We start from the raw sequence: 26,978 nt of genomic DNA, 5'->3' as shown, positions 1-26,978 counted from the left end.
CGATAAAATGTATTACGCACCTATTATTCCAACACGGTCATGAATGTACGCTTCTTAATTCGAGTTTTTCTTATTAATATCAGCGGAAAACCAAGTGTTGCACTGAGTGCCACGCGTGCCCGCTAGTGTCAGAGAATATGGCGCGCCTGCTGGAGGGTTAAATTTTACGTCGTTAAAAACTACGGACAGCTAAAGTGCAAACAAAAAACACTTCAATCGGTGGACAGCCTATACATTACCACTAGAGATTTTAAAATGGATGGGATCTGGCGGAGACCAGGGGAAGATTGCAAAGGGCTATTGATTGTTGTTGATCGATCTATCGATGGACATGTTCATAATACATTATATAAAGTATTATCATTCCCCCACCACCCATTCTATCCATACTCCTTCTACTATCATGAACTTGCTTATCCTCTATTGCTGTGCTAATTCATTTTCCGTATCATTCACTGCCAGGGGTGTCATGGAGCCGGACCGCCGCGGCGTCTGGCAAAGCATCTGGTCAAAGGAATATTGTGTTTTTTATGCCATAAAAATCTTACAACTGCAACACCACCTGCTTATGTTCAAAGATTTTCGGAGACAAATGAGACCTCGCGCGTTTTTCAAAAATTGGTCATGTTTGAGCTGCTGCATCTCAGCAACGGATTAAATGTATGTAAAATAGCATACAAATCCATAGTTAGCCATCATTTATGAGTATTTATGCTACGTTTTAAGTCTCTGTCTCACAACAAGCCATTTTGGACTCAAGTCCGGCTTTTTCCGATTTCAGACCACTATGCGCCGTTCCGGCACAGCTTAACAAAAGACATATTAGTCAAATAAATGGAGAGCTGCGTTAAACCAATCTCAGGATTGTTGACTAAAGCGGATGATGAACACTTTATCATTAATTTCTTTACCCTATAATTTCTCATGTTCACATTTGCAGCCAAAACGAAAATGTTTGTAATAAAATGTAAATAATTACTTGTAATAAAAGAACACACAAGAGTAAAATTTCTCTCAAAAAAAATTAAGAGAAGTGCGTTCCGGCACTGCTAATTTTTCCATGACGTCACTGTTCATTCATCTCAGCGTCACCATTCTCCTGTACACTCATATTGCAAAGGCCACCAACCTATTTCTATGTCCAACCCTTATTGCTCAGGTTTTCGGCTTAGCTTCAGAATCCGAGTCAGTATTTTCGCTACACAAACAAAAATATTATCTCATCAACTCCTTCCTGCCAGTAAACACCTCTTTTGCTGACGGATATCCTTTTCTGAAATCACAAGCTACTGCGACAGTTTTGCTTTAGCACACTCCTATTGAGAAAATTGATTCATAATGATTGTCTGATTATGTACACATGAAATAAAATACGAACCTCTACTTCAGACAAATTTTCTGGAAAAAAATTTTCACTCCACATCGCCAAACTCGCTGACAAAAATTATCATAAGCCACAGACGGAGACAATGAACCCACCGTCTCCTCAGTCATGGTGGGGTTATGTCACGTGACTACGGGGTTCCCAGTCTTGTCCACAAGCGCAGAGGCCAATGATCGCTCTTTCTTATCCTCTGCCCGGCTAGATCGAGAGTGGCGAAATTGGGGTACAGGAAAGAGGCGATAGGGTTGGTTTGGGAAGGGGTGGGGGCAGAGGAAACGTCATCAACCTGGCGCCAATCGTTCCAAAACGCGAACGTGGTAGCTTTATCTGGCCGTGGAAAATCTTTATCGCTCCCCTTGGATCTTATTTTGGATAGGACTGAAATATGCTCGACAATCCGACCCACACATACCCCAGCCCGACTAACGTAGACCCTCTAGCGTAGACCCCCTTCCATTCCTCCCCCCGCCCCCTGCATGCACTAGCACACTCCATTAGAAGTAGCGGCTGCAGAGTTCGGCAGTTCGCAAAAGGGAAGCGACCGACCGAAAGAGAGCAGGTCAAACGAAAATGGCTGCTTCGGTGAAATCGACTAAACGTGAACTTTTTTTTACGGGTTATACACAATCGACCACAATGGATATGAAATTTGAAAGAAATTATATTTTCAATGCTTTATCTTGACATATTCGTAAAAAATAGGCAATGATATACGCCGAAGAGCGGTACTTAAAAAAATAATTATGATACAGAACTTAAAACTATTTTGTGCTCACGTAACATACAATGAAAATAGATAAATCAGAAGCCACGAATTCTAGTACACCACAACTGTAAAATGAGAGCCCCAAAACTCATCAATAACGAGTGAATTTTTTTATTTCTTTATGATACATAGATTAATACATTCCTCAGTCATAATATATTTCGTTCTTTAATGTGTAAACATCGATTATTCGTGAGTGTCGATACCATAGGGTGAAATTACACATGATTTCATATACCAAAATTTGATTTTGAAACATATATATCCCAAAGTTTTTGTCATCCCCTTAACCTCTTTTATGGTGTTCTAAATCCTTAAACCCTAAAATTCCACAGTAAAAGTTAAAACTCCTCTCACATACCAACTCAAAGAACCTACTGAAAATATCTACCGCAAAAAAATGGAAGAAACTGGCAATGTGTTTGGTCAAGAAAATATGCTGCTTCGGTGAAATCGAAGAATCATGAAATATTTTACGGGTTACACAAAATTCAGCACAACAGATTTGAAAATTGAAATAAAATACGTTTTTAATGGTTTGCATTTACAGATTCGTAAAATAAATGGTACTTTCGTAAAATAAAATAAGCGGTACTTTCAAAATAATCATGAAACAGAAATTTCACCTGTAACTCATTATTTTTGGGGCTTTATAGTTTTGATGAACGAAATTTCATGGCTTTTGATTCATCCATTGGGTTGACCAAACGATTTTATGCCCCCATAACATATAATGGAAATGTATCATTATCATTATATCTCATTTTATCAATTTTTAAAGTAAAGTGTTCCAAAAAAGAATTTTCAAGTGTATATTCAGAAGTATGCGTGTTAATAAAATGTTTTATCAAGGATTTTTGACCGGCTGTTTTCCTCCTGTTAAATATTATATTTCCTCCCATAACTTTTTGGGGTTATTTATGATGTCTCTGAATTTCTTAAAGTAGTATGATGACTTGGCTTTTCTAATTTCATTATAAGTGAGATTTCTATATTGGGTATACTTTTTTCCTATGCGAAATATTTGAGGGCAGCTTTTGAAAGCGTCATATAATTTACCTCTAACTCTAATCATATTATAAAGCCTGTTTGACATCCACAATTTTTTAAATCTAACATTCGGTTTAGCTGAAACAGAAGTAGCCTATAAATATGAATGAGGAACTTGCATGGGTCGTAGATTGCTCTAAAAACAATTTTGAATAAGTCAAATGGATACATTAGCTCGCAAAAATACCTTCAGTTTCTCCATTCAACATCAAAAGAAATAAAAAAATTGCATTTAAAATCGAGAAAATTTTCTCTGAGCCGACCACTGCGCGAAGACACCCGAGCGTTGCCGAGGCCAGGCGTGACGTCATAGGTGCCTAAACAACCGTGAGGAGTAGGGAAATACGCTGAGCGCTTAGTGTAAAATTTGTTTTGAGGGAGTATTTAGCCGCTCATCGTCACTTTATTTTGTTCTGTTATTCTTGGGCAAGTTTTCCTATTGCTAATGTGCCTAGATTATTACTTGGGATATTAATAATGCGGCATCGGGATCATGAAGTACAAGCGTTTCACTTCGTGTGTTTTAGTTATCAGAAAAATGGATGATAACGTTGCCACCCGTTCGAATAGTACACCTGAAATTCATCTACGTCTACATAATACCCCGCGCAAGCCGCCTATAAGGCGTGTGGCATGGGATGTTAGGACACCAGCCTATTTTTTAGGACACCAAAAATTGATGCCATGACCCTCATGGAATTTGTTAAGACAAATTATTGCTATACGTCGGCGGCAAATCGAGTTGTAAAAGAAACTTGTAATACTGGAGGATAACGATCGTAAGCTGTGCTGTTGACATTAGAGTAAGCTGTGCTGTTGAATTTGGCAACGCCAGATTAGCGGAGAAGGTAGTCCTACCCGTCCTACGGTACGAACATGGCCATGGGTACGAATTCATAGCAAAACAGTCTGCACACAATCCACATGTGAGATCGCGATCGGTTCCGCTGCCAACACACACACAAGCTACAACCTATTTCAATAATATAGGTAAATCCATATACAATATACTAGCATATACCATAAAAATATAGCGGGAAATAGGCAAATACTCTTATCAAAAACTGGTTGTCACTATCACATTCTTATATTCATCACGTACAACTTACAATAACAGAACTCGTTATGATGAATACAACTATTTATTCACTGATTTAAACCCTTAAATTAGCCGACACAGGTGACATTTCTCACTACTACTCGTTGAAATAATGGAATAACAAACTTCACACAGTTTTTATTTCAATAGCGTGATCGTGAAATGTCATATCTACGGTGAACAACGGAGATTAGCACGCCACTGACAAGTTTTACACTAATGTTAGACATTTATCGATAGCGTAATAGCACTTTTTACAATTCAATCACGATGGAACACTGATAACTCTTGGCCGATATTTTCAACCTTGTCAAACTTTGTGCATTACAACCACTGGCACTGTGATTATTAGCAGTAGCTTAACGGGAGACGTCACGTTGAAAGTAACACTATTTTGGCACAAAAATGTTCCTAGATGTCTCCAATCAGCGAGCAAAAGTTGCATTGACTGGAATTCACCCCATAATACAAGCACAGACAGTCCTAAACGACGAATTCTCCGATACCTACGAATAAACGGATGAAGTTATTGTATATAAAAGCTAAGCGGACATCAGTAAACATCAAAATCGTTCTAATTGCATACTTAAATGAATGATATTCCGTCGATAACATCAACTTACAATTAACGTATCCCCCTTCCAATGGCCGTGGCTCAGACTCCTACAACGATGTTATTTAGGTATTATATAATTTTTGGTTTAACTGCTCCAGTTTTATATTTTATGCCCGTACTCAGATATTAATATTATAAATAATGCAAAATATGAGGGCTTCCAAGCCTCTATCGTCGGATATTTATCTTTAAATATAAAATAATCAACGCGTCTAACAAACGAAGCTCTCACAACTGCTGGCAACTATTACAAACAATCACAACAATAGCTTCGCGTGATGTTTAGGCACCTTTGACGTCATCGAGGCTTCGTCGGCAGTGGCTTGGGGGGTGAGGTAGTTTTTCCCGCGCTTTAAAATTCGTAATATTTATCATTAAATATCTCGCGAAGGAAAACTCAGATAAACATGCGGTTTTCTTTGTTGTATTCAGAAAATAATTTTCTGTCCGCCTGTGAAATAAAAAAAATTCATGCAAGTTCCCCATTATTAAAATAACCATTTATCAAAACAAGCTGCTTGCTTAATAGGCTCCCTCTCAGCTAGAATAGTGTCAATATTTTTCTATAATAACAAAGAATTTATTATATTACCATCAATAATTGTTCTATGGGGATACCCAAACTGAAGATTTAAGAGGGGGTCAGGATAATTGTCATGTTTAAGGTTTATAGACACACCTGTGACATAATGGTCAGCCAACCTTGATTGGACAATGAAACCATTCACTAACTTTGTGTTACCTCTGAAAAGTATATGGTCTATTGAAGATTTTGTTAGTAATTCTCCCTCAAGCTCTTCTCTGATTTTTCCTTAAATCACATTAATGAAACCCAGATAACTCAGAGTATCTTTATGTTCAGAGACGATATTACTTTTCCCTTCATAATCAATATTTATGTCACCTAATATAACAACTTTGTTATGAGCGGTCATAAAAGAGAAATTAAGGGCTTCTTCTAATTCATGTATAAAGTCTGTTGCCTTTAAATTCGGAGGTTGGTAAATGCCCATGACATTGGCCGAGGTGTGAGGCAAGACTGTCCTCTATCGCCGCTGCTCTTTAACGTGTACGCTGAAGAGATGGTAAGGGAAGCGTGGGATGAGTTAGAAGCTGGAATAAAAGTGGGAGGAATGATGTTCAAATCAGTGAGATTCGCGGATGATCAGGCGCTGATTAGCCAGTCAGCAAGGGGGCTTCAGGCTCTAGTAGATGCGTTATACGAGCGTTGCGAGGATTATGGGATGAGGATTAATCACAAGAAAACTAAGGTTATGCGGTTTTGTAAAGCACCACGAGCGAGGAATGTGAGACTTAATATGAAGGTGGGGGGTGAAAAACTTGAGCAGGTTGAGCAATTCAACTATTTAGGCAGTACGTTAGAGGAAAACGGATACAGTAGTAAGGACATCAGGAAGAGAATAGCATTAGCGAAGGAGGCGTTCATGAGCAGGAAGGAGCTTCTAAGAGGATCGTTATGTAAGAGTTTAAAGAAAAGGTTACTGAAGAGTTTGATCTGGAGTGTAGCTCTCTACGGTGCGGAAACGTGGACACTGAGGAAAGAAGACGAGAGAAGATTGGAGGCATTCGAGATGTGGGTATGGAGAAGAATGGAGAGGGTGAAATGGACGGAGAGGAAAAGGAACGACGAAGTGCTGGATATGGTTGGCGAGGAGAGGCAGCTTTTAGATGAGATACGCAGGAGACAGATGGTATGGATGGAGTTAGTGCTTAGCGGGGAGGGGATGTTGAAAATGGTGTTAGAGGGTAGAATTTTAGGTAAACGAGGGAGGGGAAGGAAAAGAATAGGATTTTTAGATATATTGAAAGAGAGTAGGCCTTACTGTGAGTTAAAGAAGGCAGTGCTGGAAGGTAAGGGAGGCTCCCAGATCACTTCTTGCGTACTCCATGGAATACTACATATCAATGTTAGACACATGTAATACACCCATTACAAACTCAAAAAATACTAAGTTATGATTCATTTGAGAAAAACCTAATGAATCTTTTATAAAAATAACAACTCCTCCTCCTCTTCTATTTTAAGAAAAGGAAATTTTCCACGAAAAGCACATAGGTCCGGCCGCAACGAGATAATAGCCGTGATAGTTCTGATAGCCGTGGTAATCAGTGCGTTAAAAACTACATACTGCTGCCCTGAACCGTCCCAAGAGGTTGGGTTGATGACATACCAACGGGTGAGGGTGGTTTAAGGCGGGTGGGGATGGTTTAAGATGGGAGGGGGATGGTTTAGGGCGGGAGGGGGTGATATGGAGGGGTGGGGGCGGTAGGGGTGGGGGTGGGTGCCCCAAAGAGTCCCACGAGGGTTGGGTTGGGTCACACCCATGGCTAGGGGGTGGGGTTACGTCATCTGGGTAAAGGTGCCCCAAAGGGTCCATATTAGTAGTGATAGGTCAACGGATAATATGATCCTTCGAAAAACAAGAATAATGAAAGAATTAAAATGATGGGAAAAATTGTACCAATTTCAGTATTTGCAGCTAGCATTCGAATTTTGATGCCAAAAAAACGTGGAAATCTTCTTGCCGCGGCTCCAGATGTGGCATTTCCCCGAATGGCCCGCTGAAACAATGAAATTAATCCCTCTTCCACGATCCGACCCCACCACGTAGGTAAATATTTTCATTTCCCTCGGGAATCACACCAAAGAAATCATGGAACCCCATCGGATGGAGGAATCCCTTGTTCGCTCTTTGACCGCCTTAACTCGACAGTGCACACAAGGGGAGTCGGGGTGCGAGGCCGCTTTGGCGGTCGAAGAGGAAATAAAGAGAAGGACGGCGCGCGCGTGCATGGCGGTGCATCGAGCGGTGGAAGCGAGAGAGAGAGCGAGCCTGTGGTCGCGGCGTCTCCCTCGCGAGAAGTGAGTGAGACAAAGTGCCCACGGGGGCGTGAGGAGCAGGTTCGCGCCCCTGAGGCCTCGGAAGTGCGCGCCTCTGAGCTGCTGCTCTCTCAAATTGCATTTCGAACCCGATTTCGCCCCGCTGAATGCCCCGGGGGCGGGCCAAGGGTCTAAAGGGATGAAGAGGCAGGGCTCCGGCAGGAGGGCCGAGTGGAAAGACGGAGGAGTGGTTGGGGAGGGAGGCTCACCACTGCCTTTGCCACTGCAGTTCCGGGAAGCACAATGTGCGCTTTGTGGCCGCCGAAATGGTGGTATCTAGCCCACAACGGCGCGTGATTAGAACGAGTGTCCTCGTGTGATTGTGATTGCCTGCATGACTGGGTCTATTCAGTTGGCTCTTATATATCGGTTTAAATACTTAAACTTCTAGCCGATGCGCTTAGATACATGCGATCCCTGCAATCCTTCCCTACCCAAAATCTGTGTTATTCACACTCACCCTAGTGGCTAAATCCGAGGCAAACTCTACCTTCACCCATTCAAACAACCTTCATTTTGATGTACTAAGCATGTCATTGAGTGAATGACCACCCGGAATGGGTTCATTTTGGCTTAGAAAACCCAGAAAGTTATGAAAGTATTGAAGAGAGCGGAGAGTCGGTCAACGAATTCGAGCCACGTCCCGGCCACTCCGGACCACGCTCCTTCCCTCTGCACCTCGTCCACTCCCTGGCCGGGTGCGGCTCCCGCTCCCCTTCACGCTCCGCCCTCCACACCCACCCACCTCTTTTCATCTCCATATTTGCGCGCTCAATGGGACGACGGACGGCTTGGGACCAGGAATCTCTCGCGGCTCGAATAATACAACCGCTCGCTCGCTATATAGATATATAGGAACGACCCAAATCCTCTTCCGACCTCACGCATGAGTTTCCGGGGCTCCCCCTCCCTCTCCACCCTACGTCGTTTCCACCTCTCGATTTCCACCCCCGCCCCTCACACTCATTACGCTTGCCCACCCTTGAAAACACGTTCGCCGCGTCCCGCAGGAGAATGCATACAATGCACGGCTTCATTTCTCTCTCGTGAGGGAATGAACATTTTTATGGAGCACGGTCACGGTGCGCCGTCAAAATCGTACTCTTGAACTTTTAGCACTTTAAATTGGGAGAAGACTCGAACAAAGCATACGAGTTTCTCCGTGAATACTCTGTTGCAATGCAATGTTTGCAGCTCAAACGACAGCCCAGCTGAACTTTGACCCAAATTAGTGCGGAGTCAATTGCTTTCGTTCAATCTCGGAGTCTTCTCTCTGCGCAGAAATTGGTTGGATATAATTATTTGAAACAGCCAAAATTAATCATTGGTTAAAAGAATACTTGGTTATGCTTAAGATAGTTTAAAAATATGTAGTAAGCATTTGCTATATCCAAGAAATTGAATAGGTACCGACAGCAGATGCCATGTAAACTTTTTCTGATGTCCAGGAACATTTTTGACATGCATATCGATAAGACGCGATAAGAAGAGAAAAAAATAAAGGAAGACAGAGAGAACAATTGATCGTGGGCACATCTGACAAGAGTCTCACCGCCGCCTCCACGCAACATCCTCAATTGGAGAGCTGCCGAACGGAATTTCCACCTTCATTTTTCGATGATTTCTCCGTACTCCACATCCACATACCCATAGGCGTTCTTCTTGCCATCTCAACTGCCACCCTTCCTTCATATGTACCACTCATACAAGGGTAATGCTAAAGGCCAGAAACCATATTCCACCCCGCGGTACAGAACAGCTACAGTATGAAGACTTCGCAAAGATTCGAATAAGAACCATGATTTGAGCAGTTTCATCAGTGAGTAAAATGAAGCATCATTACAACTCAATTTTACATTGAGTAACCCCCGAATGATATATTCCTGTGTTATCAGGTCCTATTTTACCAAGTGTACAGCATTTCAATAACCCTAAAACTCTTACAATCAATATAATTCGTTCGTATGAATAATGGAAGTTCTCCAGGTGGGGCAAATTCAACATACCGGTCAGTCCGGCAGCCTTATCTTTTGAGCCTAAAAACTGTCCTCCTCTACGGATCTCCCATTCCCTCCCTTCCCTTCCACCCTCTTCTCCTAGGAGACACGCCTTCTGCACAGAGCCCATCATCGGTGGCTGCGACCGGAATTCCGCCGACGCTGTCGCCGCTGCCCCCGGGAGGGACAGGGCTGCTTGCCCCTCGATTGTCGTGACCGTGCGGGCGGAAGACGGATAGACGACCCCTCGGGACGCTCGAACTTCGGGTGTTGCTTATGCCTTCAGTGCCTTGAATGGGCCAGTTTGACTTACTCTCACCATCCGCAAAATCTTACCGAGACATTCTTCTTTGTTCCTAGATTCTACCTATCCGCCCTCCCCAACTCCCGGTGCCAGAACACAGTCGAAGCAAGGAAGAAACGAAAATCGGAATTTACGTCTGAAAGAGTATTCTAACAGTTGCCTCAAAAATAACATTCTTTCAAAATAACATTTCACCTTTAACACATTATTACCAAACACGATCAATGCATATTGTTCTACATATTAGTATTTTAGACACACTGATAGGCGCATTCATTATTCCTAAACATTTTCTTGGGATATATATTATCCTACAGATTTATACACGTCTCATCATACGAGAAATAAAAATACTTATGTGCGCCAAATTATTACGTTGAATTCGTTATGATATTTATTCCAGTCGTTACTAACATTTCCCTAAGAAAATATTTAAATAATGCTTCGTGTATTCGAGGTATCAGTAAGTAATTAACACATTTCTTCGTGTTCATCGAAAGTTGGAATGTCTAAATAGTTGTCATAAATATATTTTGGATAGATAAAAAACCTTCGGAAACAATTATTACATAACTTGTTTGCCTCTTTCTTACCATTTTAAGGCACATTTAGTACATGTTTTATCTTTTACCCTTTCACTGAGAGGTCAAACTAAGTCTTTCCCACTTTTTGTTTCTTTTTTCAGCTAGAATCAGTCGTAATTGGCGCCTGGTGATATCATGCATGTCAATGTCCTCTACATTATCATGTATAAGTGTTTTCGCAACAATAATAGAACTTACATTCACATAATGAATACCTTGTGGCAGTCTTACGGGTGAACAAATACTGATCATTATCCTACAAACAAAAAACTACGCATGCATAGTTTTCATCCGATAAAAATATACCGTGTCGGGTACCTGATGACTATTTCTGCGTAATTAATAAAAACAATATGTATTAGCTACCAAATATAAAGCTTGTGATTTAGCGATTTACGGTGCGGAAACTTAGACGAAGACGAAAGATGGATAAGGAAAGAATGAAGGCATCCGAGATGTGAGTATAAAAAACAACGGAAAAGGTGAGATCCACGGAGAGGAAAAGAAATGAAGAAGTGCTATCCATAGAGGAGAGATTTGAGGAACGGGGGGAGGAGAAGGATAAAGGTAAGGATATGGATAGAATGAAAGGGCTCTAATGCGAATGGGCGTTACTGTTAATTTAAGTGGTAAGTTCAAGTTCAAGCGCAGGCGGAGTGATTCGTGAATTCTTTCATGTATTCCAGCATTATCAAGATACCTTTCATAATAATCAAATATACTCCCTTTTTCATTTCAGAAGGGCAGGTAAATTTTGTTTTTTCATGACCACCGTAAATGGTTGACTCACAATCATAATGCCACGCTGATATTGCTCGCACTATTTTCTTAAAAAACACCGAACAATACTAATGCACGAGTATTCCACAGAAAGAAAAGGACAACATTTCCTGCGACGCATTGCGGCCAGAAAGCTTGCCATTTTTCTCAATGTCCATAAATATCTCGCTACTTCTTTCACTGAAAAATTATATTTATCTTCAAAGCGATTTTAAGGCAATCCGATTGCTCATCTGAAAAATATAATTCAATAATTATCTTCTTTCATAAAACAATTCTTTTGCCGGTGGTTTTTCTAGGTAAAAAATTACAATACTTCTTCTTTTATATTAACAGGATGGGAATAAGTTACGGTATTTAAAATGTAGGCACCACTTGTACTCCGAATAAACTTAAACTTGGGGAGTAACTGATATTTCACTAGTAAACATTGAAAAATGTTTGAAAATCCTTCGCCTTCGACACGGGTGAACGCGAGCATGATAGTAGCCGCGACGCAAACGACAATATTAAATTGGCGTAACATATTTTCGTATTTTATCAAGACCATGTTGAGAAAAATATATTGGACTATTATGCTCGAAATGTTGTGAAAATTTTATTTCTACTATATGTGCTGCATAAATTCACCAAACGATACGGATGTCCTTCTCACTTCCTCTCACGATGTGTTAATCGCCAGAAAAATCCTTAAATTCTTCTCCACTTTCTTCGATGGTGGAATTGTTTGACTGTGGGGGGGAGGGTATGTAGGGGGTAGGGTCCACCGGGACCTTCCTACCTTTGAAATCGTGCTTGGCGAGGGTTAAAGTAGTGAACTTGCACCATTTGCACAACCCGATCAAATCAAATCGGTCCCAAGGGGACAAGGAACGCGTAAGCAATACGCGAAGGTCGACTTCGGAGAATAACAGAGACGGCTGCGCCAGGTATGTGGACCGACTTTTGAAAGTGACTGTACATTCTACCCCGCAAGCAGCCTAAAAGGCGGGTGGTAGCATAGATCACTTTACTCTTCAGAGGTATCTATACTTATTTCATCTAGCCCCACATAACCAGTACATATATACGTATCACCATAAAGACCTACAGAATTTTATTATATTTTCATATTACTTCCAGAAAATAAAGTAAAATTTCTATCCACGCTCGGTTGGGTACGCTAAAAGCCACATTTAGAAATACCATATTTGTAAATTTAGACGATAATGACTACACTTCCTTTCTCGAAGCATAACACTCAAAAGAAAACGAAAATTAGATGAATTAAACGCATAATGCTGGATCAAGGTACCTATAGTGTGGGGGAAGAGTGGATCACAACGATACCCTGTAACTTATCTCTATCATGGCTGTCTGCCGCGATGTTCAGCCAGCCACTGAAGCGAAGACGGCGAGCACGGGAGGCGTGCATATTGAGACGCGCTCGACGGAGAGCAGTTGACGATGAGAAGGGGAGTGAGTGAGTAATTGTGAGGACGCGGAGAGCATCCGGGAGGCGCGAGGGGGGGGGGCGGGGGGCGATGATACGGCAGTCTTGATACAGCGGAGAGTAGCGCGTGCGGTGGAGCTCACCGTTCAGAGGGGGGAGGAAAGGGGAGGGGGACAGGGGGAGGGGAGGCATAGCGTTGGACTCACAGGGTTGGCTTAGCAGTTCATCGGAGTGGCGTTAGGGGGGGGGGGCATCACATCACTCGGGACAGACTGACTGCACTCGCCTCTTTATCCCACCAACCATCAATCCATGCATACATGCGTGCATTTACACATCCAGGCAAGCACGGGGTCCTTTTGAGTCTCCTCCCACCCTCCCCACCTCCTGTCCCGCCGCCAATTGCGTGTAGAAGCCCAATGACGCCATCCGCCCAATCAATAATGGATGGAGAGAAAAGAGTGGGAGGAGGGAGAGAGGGATAGAGGGAGGGAAGGAAGGAAAGAAGGCGAAGGGGAGAGGAGAGAGGAATTCGCAACGCACCAAATTATCATCGTGTTTCCCTCTCCCTCTTTTGCGGGGCAGTTTCGGGTCACCGTGAAATTATTCAGACTCCCTGAGGGAATAAATCCACGACTTGAATTAGCAATTGAAGGTAGGAAGTGCATTTTTACTTTATGAGCCCACAGTTAAACTAGAAAGAAAGACACTTTACACTACTTTTACTATCCCAATGACCATGCTCTCAACGAGTTCTCGTCGCTCCGTCATTGAAATTTTCCACAGCAAGGAACCGTTCCATTTCCTAGTTATCACAGATTCGCTTTATTTTCAAGCGAAAAAGAGATACAATTTTGACTCTCCCGGAACTTCTGGAGATTTCCCTTTGAATGGAATCAATTCAGGGGTTAATAAGTCAGACCTTTTTTTGGTGGTGTTACAGTAAAAGTTGAGTTTGGCTAAAACAGCGTTGTACAATATTCATCGACCTCATCAACAGAAAGGACACTAAGATTCCAGTTTTTTGTTTGAACATAATCGCGACTTAAATACTGCCTGGTAAGGAGGAAAACATGGGCTTAAGGAGAGAGAACCATCTACACAGATGAGAAACATTCTTATGAAAATGTCTTCCGACTCGGAGGCTCGGTATACGTGAGGCCCTCATTTTGCATGATGCGTCGTAGGGTCTGTGAATGAAATCAATGAATAATAATAATAATAATGACAATGATAATATAATAATAGTAAGTAATAGTTCTATAATGATCATAGGTTCCCCCAATTACGATCATTTTTGTAAAATTGGACTTAACTTACTTACTTCTGTTTCTTGAGGATCGATAAGAACTACTTGTCATTTGCACCAAACAATTCCATCACTACAATGGCCATTCTATTTTCTAAATTTTCCCAATATTTATAAATATCCCACTTTTCGACTGGGCCATTCAAGTTTCTCTTTCCCATTGTTATCCGTAGCATTTTTTTGTTCCTCCTCATACTTAATGGATTGGCCCCAATGTTTACCTCATTCTGCACAAAATTTAGCCAATTTTATCCTAAACTCAAATGGGATTAAAAATCCGTTAGTAACCCTTGGGATTTTTCGCATGCTGGTTTGCTTCAGCACACTCTCCTTCTGTTATCCTCCGTGACATTATAGTTCCGTCTAATTAAACTTGCAAGTTTTTTCAAACATTTCACAGGATTAAATTTCTTTCCTGGAGAAGAGTACTCAGAGCAAATTGTGGAGCATCGTAGTGACATGAGGACAGAGGAGATGATTTTTGCTCCATGAAGTTTCTGCGCTTGCGAATGACTCCGCGATGCTTCAGCGCTGTCTCACACTTGGGCTTTTTCCATTAAAGTTAATATCTATAGATATTATAATTACTTTCCTTGGTTTGAACCGAAGACGTTACAGCAAAATTACATTACCATCAACTAATTAGCTAAAAACCTCTGTGCGACATCTCAGTATACAAATAGAACATCAAATATGCTTAATGCATACAAATTATCAGATAAAATTCGAGGAATCCAGCGAGATGGAGTGAAATTGATTCATAATGAAACACCGACTTGCAATTTTCCACGAAAATTAAATTTTATTTTTGTGGAAAATTGCAAGTCAGTGTTTCATTATAAATTATCAGATGTTTGTGCGTCGCTACCTCCATAAAAAATTAAGAGGAAGTAACTCGATCTCGGACAAAATGAACGTTTTCTAAAACCTCAGAAAAATAAACAATGGACGAGGGCATAATTTTGCTGTTGACAACTCTATACATAAAAGAGATTTGTTTTCTTGGGTTAATTAATCAGGAGAAGAAAAAAGTTTCCACGACGGGAAGCTGTGCGAGTAAGGTGAGGGGGGGTGAAGGGAGGGGGTGTTATGTGCGCGAAGCGACGAGCGTGGATGACGACGACGCGGCCCTCTTCCCTGACACGCTTGTTAATAAATGCCGCGAGAGGTGAATAAAACATGAGCGATAAGGATGAAATTGCTTTTTAAAGCGCTTCCTTTTTTTCTCTCCCACACCTCGCCATATTGTCATTACTTGCTCAATTCGGGAGAAGAGATAAGGTGCACGGCAGAAGTTTCCCAATCACCCCCTGCCCCGTTCGCATGATCTCGGTCGGTAACGACCAACCAGCATTCACACCACCGCGGTGACTCAGTGCTGCCCTCGAGCGCCCAAATTTTAAAACTCGTCTGAATATAAATGTCCACTGGAAAAATTATTCTATTACCAATAACTCCACTCACCCGTTTTGAAAATCATCTTCACTACGCTGAAGCTTATTCCCGATTCATAATCGCTCTCAACGTCTCAAAATGATCACATTGTTCTCATCCGCATACTTCATTTCCAGTTTTGGCGAGCAACGCGAACGCAGGTAAGAACTTAAGATAACCAACGCACGTGTTCAGACGGACGACGCGCGGTACGGACCAAGGTCGCGAGTGAGCTTATGTGAACGGGGTGTCATGCTTTATTTTAGTTTTTCACACCGCAGCGCGCTTCTTTCAATATGGGCTCCATCGGCTATTTCATTTCATTGCCAATTAGAATTATAGAGTTCGAAAAAAAGTGAACCTGGATTTTATGTTTCCCTATTCTTCGATTAGTTTTCGAGATATTCGCCACGAAAATTCGATGCCTAAAACCCTTCCAAAATAAGTTTGCAACGCGATGAACTCTGAAAGCGAGATGGTCGCCACTTCACAAACCCTCGGCCTTGAGCACAGACCTCCGGAGGTTCGTTGTTGTTATTCTATTTTGGGGCGTTCTCAAATAAATTAGACAGACGGAAGGGGAGAATATGCTAGTTGAGGACGTTCGTGTGTTTTTACAACTATTTTCATAAACATTATTTTTTCATTCTATCTAAACAAATTACGAAGTCATTCAATATAAAAAATTATTAAATTGCACACAAAAATCATAACACTCTAAACAAGCTTCTATACACAAAAAGAAAATCAGAGACCCCTAAAAATCTGAGAGGACGAATATTCAAACGTACCTGAATCTATATACTCTCATTGTGTAGTAAACCAATACAGGAACCACTGTTCTTGTTCAGCCAAGCACTGAAGTTTTTGAGACATTATTAAGATAAAATAGTTTTTTCTTCTTCTCATTTATTTTCTGCGCACCGCTTCTGCATACACGTTTACTATTAACACTTCATGGAGGATGAAACTCACTCACTAACCAAACCAGCATTCACTGAACTAGTAAGGTTTTTAGGAGAGATGACCTACGTATTTCGCTAGTTTCAAAATCACAAGCTAGATATGCATTCTAAAATTTATGATAAAACCTTTCAATAAGGAATTTAACAGGTATTAAACAACATACCCATTATGAGCAGCTACCACCACTATCCTTTAATTGAACACAAGCTGATAACTTTGATTGCTAACACAAAATATTCACAAATTCACAATTTCATAACGAGCATCAGAATTTCGGTGCACTTCAATGGAATTTGAACCGATTGGAGAATGAAACGTGTGGCGCCAATTCCACGGGGCTTGAGGGGGGCCGAACTCCCTCAAAAATTCGTATTGCTTGTGAAGAAAAAATGTGTCAGGCTTGTCGATTTTCCCCGGAGTGTCTAAATATCAAGATTCGAGTTGTCAGGGTTCTAATGTTGATCCTATGGCCCTTCTAAAATGCTTAATAAACTTAAGTCACTACTTATAATATTTGCCGGGGAAGATCCCCGGTTTGGGCCCCCCAATATTTTTTTCAAGTCGGCGTCCCTGAATGAAACTAACAGCAATAAGTATTCAGAGGGGTCGCGGACAATACGCAGCATTTCAGCAGGTTAAACATTCTGAAAATATCACGTGTTGCTACGACTGCATTACATTCGCGTTCATCAACGGTTGCTACTTTATATTTAAGCATATTTTTTTAAGAGGACGGAATAAAATAAGCGATTGAAACTAAACTCCCTAATCTTTGGATGAAAGTAAGAAAATGCAAATTAGTGATATGAAAGGGTGAAATATCAGCATGTAATGGGAACAATAATAATTTTTATTTATCGATCAAGGATCGTATATTACTGTGAGCCACAGAACAGAGACATTGAACAAGCCTAGGAAGATAAATGATTCATAACAATGTATCGAAAGAACGATAATATATGCAGAATAAAAAATCAATCATAAGACAAACGCTTGAGGAAGCACAAACAAACACTAAGTTCATGCGAGGATATCGTTTGCAAAAATGGGCATGAAAATTCCGTAAATATTCACATAAAACAAGTATTTTCCTTACCTTTCCACAGCTTTCGGAAAGCGAAACAACCTCCAATCCGAAATATGGGTATCACACCCGGAAACACAGCATTAGTACCTCATGTTCAAAATCACACACACGCGGATTACAATGACGTCTGACTTGCTGCTATAACAGTCGAAATGTGTGCAGTCACCGGCGTGGGCAGGTAGGACCACATGAGTTCCACGAAAACCCTCGCCTACTTCCTCCTCCCTCGCCGTCACCTCCCCTACCGCTTGTAGTAATACTCCCAGATGGCGTGAGTGTCCAAGCTACCCGGAAGCCCCAGCCTTCCTAAAGGCTGTCTAAGGTGCACAACGGATAACACAATCTATATGACGAAAATAGAGAAAATTTGTGTGCGCGCGCAGCTTCCCCCTCCAACAACGCTTCCTTCCCAACTTCCAGTCCTGAGAGAACTACTTGGCACTGATTCCCACGGTACCCTATGTGAAAAAAACAAACAAGAGAGGTGCGTAATTATACTCCGACATTGTAATATGATATTTTTTCCCGACGAACGAATTGGGTTCTCGACTACTCAGGAACACCTGCGGGGATATCTGGTTTCGCTACGGAAATGGAGGCTTTGGGAAGAGCCGACTAGACTCCTTGCTTTGAGATTGTGGGGAGCAATGGATTTGGGCTTTTGGGTCGGTCGCGGTGCGTCGTGGTGCGTCGCCACAACAGGGAAAGTGAGCGAGGGAGGAGAGTGAGTAGGGGGGAGGGGGGAAGGCGGAGGAGGGGAGGGGGAGACGGTATCAGCGGAGAGAAGGCAGGGAGGGATGATGGACGGCCGAGGTTCCTCCAAAGAATAAAAAAAACTTGAAAAGCAAGCGAGGGCTGACGCAAATGATGATTCGAAAGATCATCCCTACACGGTGAATGATCATTCGAAAGATCATTCGAATGATCATTCGCAAGAAATTCATACGCCGGTACCGCTATACACGGTGAATGATTTCAGCGAATTTTCTGCGCAGAAATGATGCGCACTGGTGCGACTATCGATAGTGTATCTCGATTCTAATGATAATTCCGACCGTTTCTGACAACGACCAAATTTGTTTTGGAAGTTGCAGACGACGGAATGCTTTGTTTACATGTGCGCTTCAATATAATTTTGTATTGCTTTTACTTTCCGTGGTGTATGACGTTCTAAGTAATGAGAGGAATTATAACGGTAGACATTGATAGCGGAAAACCACTTTATTAAGGGCGCGTTTCGTAATTCACTGGCAGTACTGCTACTGCTGCTGCAAAACGGAACGGAAAACAGTATTGCCACTGTAAGCAAATTAGTGATTTTGGAACGGTCAACAGTAGCTGCTGTTGATAATTTCGCGGGAAATAGTGGACATAGCAACCCCTTTGAAAGAGATTAATTCTAGATATAATTGGGATTTTATGGATTTCAAAATACGGGTTTAATACAGATTTAATACTTTCTGTGTTTGTAGGGAATGAATCGTGCAAATACCATTTTCAAAATAAATTGAATATATATACGTAGTAAGCATGAAAGTTCGAAATTGATCGATTGCAGCCTAAATAAATATTTTTAAAAACATCCATTGCAATTGAGGATAGACATGTAAAACTTTCAAAATTAAAAGTACTTCAATCTCAGGTTGACAAATGCCTTCAAACAGTGCGTAAACATAATCAAGAACAATTTACAAGGCACCAATACAGGAATTAATTAGGTGTACCTCTATATTCATGTTTGAAGAAAATTTAAACGTAATACACGCTATACACTTCACATATTCGTACTTCAAGCAATGGCACAAAACAATTAGGTCAGTATCCTGAAGCTTAAGCAGACGATAACATACGTACAGTTAATATGGTAGAATAATGTAGTATAGAGAGACGAATTTCCAACGTGTAATTAAAATTGCTTTTGCCATTACTTATGTTATTATTACGCTCACACATTAAACGGTACGGTGGAACAAGAAAGTATACGTAGATATTGCATTGCATTGATAAAAGAAATCAACAAAGTTTATGCATGCATTTATGTAACACACGATACCGATACATACATTGAGAACGTAATTTTAATAATGATACTTTCTTGCATTGAAGTTTTCAGGAATTTCTTGTACCACTGGAATTTACGAGACACTATCGGTAAATCACACGAAGTTAGCAAAACAAATATTTCATATAGGTAAGTAATCAAATCACTCATTCGCGCACAACTTGCCATTATCAATATCAACAATATATATTTATAATTTAAAATTGGAGTTCTTATTCTCAGTTTACGTGAATATATTATGAATTATGTACGCCATACTTCATTTACTTGCGTACCATATGTTATTAAGCAAAGCGGTTGCTGTGTTCCAAATACAGGTGAACATCGCCTTTCGTCTGCTTACTGCCGCAACTGCTGCTCTCGGCTTGCAGCAGCCACAGTAGAGTTCACAGTAGGGAACGTCATCAAATGACTGACGTCATCGGTTACTGTACCGTACTGCCAGTTGATTTTGGAACGGTTTGGCAGCACTGTCAGTACTGCCAGTGAATTTCGGAATGCGTCCTAAATCGTGCGTTTTGTGATACCGTAACGAAGTACATAATAAGTTGTTTTCGCCGCAGAGCAACGATGATATGCTTCAAGATAGTACAAACATGATCATGAGGAAACTTACGCTTCAAATGGCTACCCGAGGTCTTTTCCCTTCCAATTCAGTAAATTATTAAATACGTGAAAAAATAATTGTGGGCAAAACTGCACGTTGTTTCTCGCTCAGAAAAATCCTACCTTATGGAGACGAGTCCCGTTTTGACGCCGCAGCGCCCAGCTCTAATAAAAAATACACAGTAAGCTTAAAGCAAAAGCTCCACTAGGGTGAAGGCCGGTCGACAAGGAGTTTTTATGTTTGGGGTCCCTTCGGGTACACAGCCTTCACAATGCAGTCGAGCAAAGGTCATCTCTGCGCGAGAGAAGAAAGGTAACGGGAAGATGAAAAAATGAAGGGACCTGCTCTATTTTCCAAGGAGTGCGCTTCAGCATCCTCATACTTTCTACTATGAAGTTGGCTCTGTGTTATCTCATTCTTTGCTACTCCCCCATTACCGTAAAACTACGAATGCTCTCAAGATATCTTGTGCGAAATTTGCGAAATTGCAATTGCGCGAAATTACAATTTAAGGCTATATGAGTAAGTACCTCAATTATTCACCACAGAGAAATCACTATATTTTAAATATCGATACTAGGGAAGAATGTGGACTGTGACATTCATGGACTAGTTTATGGGGCTTGCTCCTTGACTTATAATTTGGAGTCTAGCCCCAAACTTAAGCGTTCAAATCTTTAATAATGTTTAATAATTGTAAATTAAACAAAATATAGACGTAATCGAAGAGAAAAACGACGTTTTTATTCATTAAATATCAGAAATGTTATTTCCGTATTACCCTATTTAGAAGAATGATGTTAAGAAACTTTTTTACTGCGGTTAACGCGTTTCGGCTCACTGATCCATCATCTGGTACAAGACATCGTTAATTCAACCTAAGATTTTAGGTTGAACTAACGATTGTATAGTTAAAATGGAGGGAAATTTTTATATATTAGGATTACATGAAAATTATCTGGGATAAAAATAGTATCACCGGGCGAAAAAAGATCCAAATAGATCTAAAATCAAAGACTAGTCTAAAATTCTTTGCAGTTAATTTTTCATATATATTTCCTCATGATTACCTATAACCCCTCAGCTCTCGAAAAATAATTTTACAAGGAAAAGAAATGAGATAACCTTACAGACACGCCACAACACCATTTCGTACTCCACGAGTTGGCGTTACTACGAACCTGCAAAGAAATAGAAAATATTTTATAATAAAGAAAACAGGAAATTACATTCTATACCCAAACCTGAAAATTATCGGCCATAATTCGGGACAAAATTAGTGGCTTTAATTATCATAAATTCTTGAGTTCACATTCAGAAAAATCATCGCTGGTCATTTAAATAAAGTATTATATTCAAAATTACAATAGATTCTACTGCTTGAAATGAGTTTGAATTATAAAATGACCCAAGTGATTCAATGAAAATCATTTGGTGAAATTAGAAGATTTTATTTATATCAACCATCCAAAAAGTTCACTAAATCACCTCTCAAAACGTACCATTTATTAAAGACTATAAAATAAAATGCCGCTATAACTATAAGAAATTAACTTTATTACAAAATACGTAGGCTTTCCTGAAGAATTATATTTGTAAAATTTCTCCCTTCGTCACCAGGGTAGACACCAAGAGTCTATGTGTCTTAGAACTTCAGAAGTCTTGATCCTGACTCAAAATCGACTTGACTAACTTTAGTATAAAGAGATCTCAATTGAGCCCTGAAGTTCATTCCGACTTCTCTACAGCGGAGAAGTTGAGTCTAAGCTGTTGAGTGGCCAATTTCCAAGATGTCCGCCGCCGTCGCCTTAAGTTTTTAAAATGAAATATCTCTCGTAAAACAATTTCACGAGTGATATTGTGCTCCATTAATGTGAGTTATTGATCAGCGGGATGCCATGAGTGACAATAGATTAGGTTATTTCATATTATTTAAAATGTTGCTGAACTCTAAAAAAAATTAAAATTTTTAACTGAACTCCACCATAATTACACTAGAACAAGTTATCTGGACGGAAGTGAATTTCTAAAATACAAGATTTTCCCTGCTTTGATTGAACACAGCTTTTAAGACGTCCGGTAGGTAATTGATCATGAAATCGGAAATACTGACACTATTTTTGAAAATTGAATATCCAGGGACACAGGCATTTAGTACAAAACCTCAGAATGGAGGGCTCAGAAATAAAAATATGCACCATATTCCGTGGGCGCGCCCACCTCCATAATAGAACAAGAGGGAGAATATTCCAGCCCACCTTAATCAAACAGATTTCAAAAATTAATTTCTCAAATATCACGTATACTACTAAAGCACACTCTGTTTTGACATTATAGCCGTACTATGCTGAGGAAGTATCTCGCTTTAGATATTCACACTGAGAAGGAAGACTGTGATTATGACATTTACGAAATTGAAATGAATTTAATATGAAAGGATAGATTCAATTTTCCCCCTATATTGCAAGATGCGAATGTAACAGAAATGGCTGAAGGTGAGGATATCGTGTGGCGGGGGAAAATAGTACGTGAGAAAGGGAAAAAAGGAATATTACAGTAGATTTTATTAATATTTATGACGCTGTTATAATGGCATCCTAAAATGGCAAAATGGGCTCTGGGAGTTAAAGTCATCTTTGGGATGGAGAAACAAGACGGGAGCCCCCCTGCTGAAAACCCTCCTCTCCCCTAGCTATATGCGTACATGCGTGAACATCCCCGCCACTTCTACTAGAATACTGCCATAATTTTATGGCTCCCACGAAAGAATGGCCCCAGGAATGGGTGAGCCATATTAATATTCGCTACAACATCTAGTAGAAGGAAGGGCTCGCGACCAGAACAAATCATTAGACCAGTTAATGGAAAAAAATATCAAGCAAAACGACTTGAACATTCATTCGAGTGCTATGGTTACAAAAAAAAATACTAGCGGGGACTATCTCATAGCTTCCGTCAGGACACTATCACTTGGACATTCCTGACGAAACAGCGGCCTGTGGCTGTGGTAAACGTAGATTAGCGGTTGAAGGGGAGGGATGGGTAAAAAGAGGGATGAATTCATACGGCCACATTATATAAATAAGATTATATGACCCAAGTTCATAAATGGAGCAATCTTTTTAAAATTCCGGCCTCGATTGCCTGCCTGCTATAAAAGGATAAGCAATTTATCGCTCCAATTTCCCTCCACGACCCCTGAACTCTTTCTCGGGCAATCGAGCATCTTCCCTTCCCACAATTCCTGGCTCGTAAACACCACCAGAGCTTCCCATAACATTCAGAGCACGCGCCCCGCATTTTACAACAAAAGGCACGCCAGGGAGCGACCAGGCACGGCCTTGGAGCACGCGCGTCTTGAGAACCAGTATGTTAGGCTGCGCACGGAGATCGGTAGAGAGGTTCCTCACGGAGGTAATGTTGCTCACAAATTTAGAGGTACTCACAATTCGCGTGGGTTAAAAAAAATATTGGACGTGTTGAAGCAATAAACTCATCACGCAAAAACTGCAACTTGCAACATGCAACTTTTACAAGCACACTATGATAACCAAAAGCAACAAGTGATACCGATCTCATTGCTTCCGTCAGAAAAATGTCACTGCCTGACTGTAGTCAACTATTACGCTAGACCAGCGGTTCCCAAACTTTTTCTTTCTGCGACCCATTTTAGCCCATACATTTTAGCCGCGACCCCCTAAAAATGGTTGTCTAAGTTTAAGTACATAGTTCACTTTATTATTCGCACATCTCGCGACCCCTTTCCGAACGGCCCGCGACCCCCAATTTGGGAACCGCTGCGCTAGACAAACACAAGTAAACATCTACTGTGAAGAGATCAAGAATCGATAGGTAACGTTCTCGATCCTGATCCGATTTTGGCGAAGTTGGAAGAATCGAAGGCTCTGCATCGCGAGCGGGACAAGTTGATTTCATAAAAAAAGCACAGAGTATAGCAACCGCTCGCATTTTTCAACATATAAATTATTACGTATCAATGGCAAGTAAAAATTTAACTTATTTTCTCAGCATGGATATGAACATAAGCCATAGCCATTTATTTATTTTTCTCCTCCCGCCATCAAAAAGCGAAGAGACACTCAAGAACACTTCTGTTCACAGAATAACGGCGAGATAACGCTCTTGACTCTCTAATATCATTGCAGCGTGCCTCGACGAGCACACCAACGACATAATGACTGCTATGTGATCATGGCGCAGCGCAACATTATATATGGCTAACACGGTAGCACCAGCGTTTGGCTTCACATGTGACTACACCGGCTACACTGGTTAACTTGTGGTAACACATGATAAACAAAATGATTCAGAAATTAACCAAGAAAATTTTTGGCTCAGGACGAGAAGTTCAGTGTAAGAAAAAATAAATAGTTTCTTCGCATATATATTCGAGAATTTAAAGGAACTAAAACATAACAAAATGGTGTATTCATCATCATAATTAGTCAGCAATCCCAAGATTGCTTTGACGCAGCTCTCCATTCCTCTCTCCTATCCGCTAGCCGTATCATAGCGACGTATTTCTTCTCTTCAACATTCTTTATAACTCATTGTCCTATGTAACTCATTCGGGGCCGTCCCTTGCCCTTCTTCCCTTCCACCTGTGTCCTTCAACGATTGTCTTCATCAGACCATCATGCCTCAAAATGTGGCCCACTAAGCTGTCCCGTCCTCTGCTTAAGTTTTTTAGGAGGTTTCTCTCGCTCTTCTTAGCACTTCTTCGTTACCTACACGGTCAATCCATTTTATCTTCATCATTCTTCGGTAGCACCACATTTCGAATGCTTCCACTCTTTGACTTCTCTGCTGCTGTCAAGCCTCGCTTCCATAGAGAAACATACTCCATATCTAGCACCTGATGAACTGTTTCCTTACTTATATGCGGGTACAGTCAGCTGTAAGAGGATTCTTCTTTTCGCAGAAAGCCCTCTTGGCCTATGCTATTCTACTACATATTTATTTTTATCGTTAGTAATAATAATAATAATACGTCTTTCTTTGGCGAGATTGGGACTAGGAAGTGCCATCATCCACCTAACCCCTCGTCAAACATGAAATATATGCAGTTAAATACATCGTCAAGTTGCTCATGAAATAACATGCAGAGAAATAACATAAAAATAAATAGAAGTTCCATTTCCAATCAACAAATAAAATTATAAGTTAACAAAGTTACTATTGACCAAGTGTAAAAAGATGTTAGTGAACGTGGGAAAAACCTGAGGATATTGACTGTCGTCCTTATTAGAAAAAAAACCCACGGCAGGAAAACGCCCACACAAGAAGGGGGCTTCCCAGGTGAGGGTTTATTACTTCGATGAAAATATTTCAGCCAAGCACCGAATAGCAAAAGAACCAAGAGAACGCAGTCTCTCGTCAATCGTCGCGGGGATGTCAAAAAAATGGCCGGCGCACTTCTATGGTCGCCTAAATAAAACCTTTAAGACTTACGCATGATACTTGGAGCGCAGAGAGAGAAACTATTTGCCATAACTGAGTCCGGTATTTACATAAAAGGATAGGAGAGAAGGATATTGCCTCTGCATCTGTATTGATGAGCATCGCAGCATTCAATCAACTGGTGCCGTAATCATTCTAGGAAGCATGGAAGGAATCTCCTTGCAACACTAGGAGTGTAACACTCGCATGCACTAACATTCCAGTCGAATACGCAATCTCATCTGCATAAATCTACTCAAGGACAAAACGCATGAACAGGCACGTTTGCCGTGCCTCCATGGGAGTGAATACTCAAATGGGTGAGAAGTTGGGAAAAATAACAACTTCACGGGAAATGCACTTAATATTTAACTTTGCCGGCCCCTGTGGCGGCGGTATGAGGTCCTCGATTGCAAACCCGAAGGTCGCGGATTCGTGACCCGCCTAAGATAAGTTGCCTCTACCCAGGGCATGCGAATTTGTACTCATAGAGTTGAAACTTTGGGACCCTCTAAGTAAAGACCACCACGAGCTATTTTCGGGGTATATGGAAATAAAAAAAGGAAACATTAATTAACATACAGAATGGTAGACTTCTCTCAACAATCATGCATATGACTTTCTGTGATATAAATGGCCTCTTTCAGGCAATAGCAATACAAAAGGACGCATTTCATGCTAAATAAACGTACTCTCATCCATTATATCCATCAAAGGAATGGAGTAATTGGATAAAAGGACAATTTTCACACAAATATTCACCGTGAAGGAAAACAACTAAGAAATAATCTTACCCGCGCGGTATCCCGAGAAGATTTTTCAAAAGTTGTTCGCCGGGAAAGTGTAAAATCATATATAACTAAGAAATATGTTAAAAGAAAGCGGCGAGTTACGTTCTGAATAAACACAAAGAGAGGAACGAAAGCATAACGGAGATTATGGCAGTTTTAGGATTGGAGAGTCTACAGAGCGGGTGGAAAAGAAGTATAATTGGGGGGTCTTATGGAGGAACAATTAAGAATGATAGAGTATGGGGAGGCTTCGAAAAGAACCGGAAGTGCCGCCCTCCATCGGGAAAAAATTACCGAACGTACATTCAAAGTAAAACGCAGATGCTCTAGAATTAATTTTTTTTTAAT

Source organism: Ischnura elegans (genome assembly GCF_921293095.1).
Source record: "Ischnura elegans chromosome 13 unlocalized genomic scaffold, ioIscEleg1.1 SUPER_13_unloc_2, whole genome shotgun sequence".
Lineage (NCBI taxonomy): Eukaryota > Metazoa > Arthropoda > Insecta > Odonata > Coenagrionidae > Ischnura > Ischnura elegans.
Note: the sequence above shows the minus strand (reverse complement) of the source record.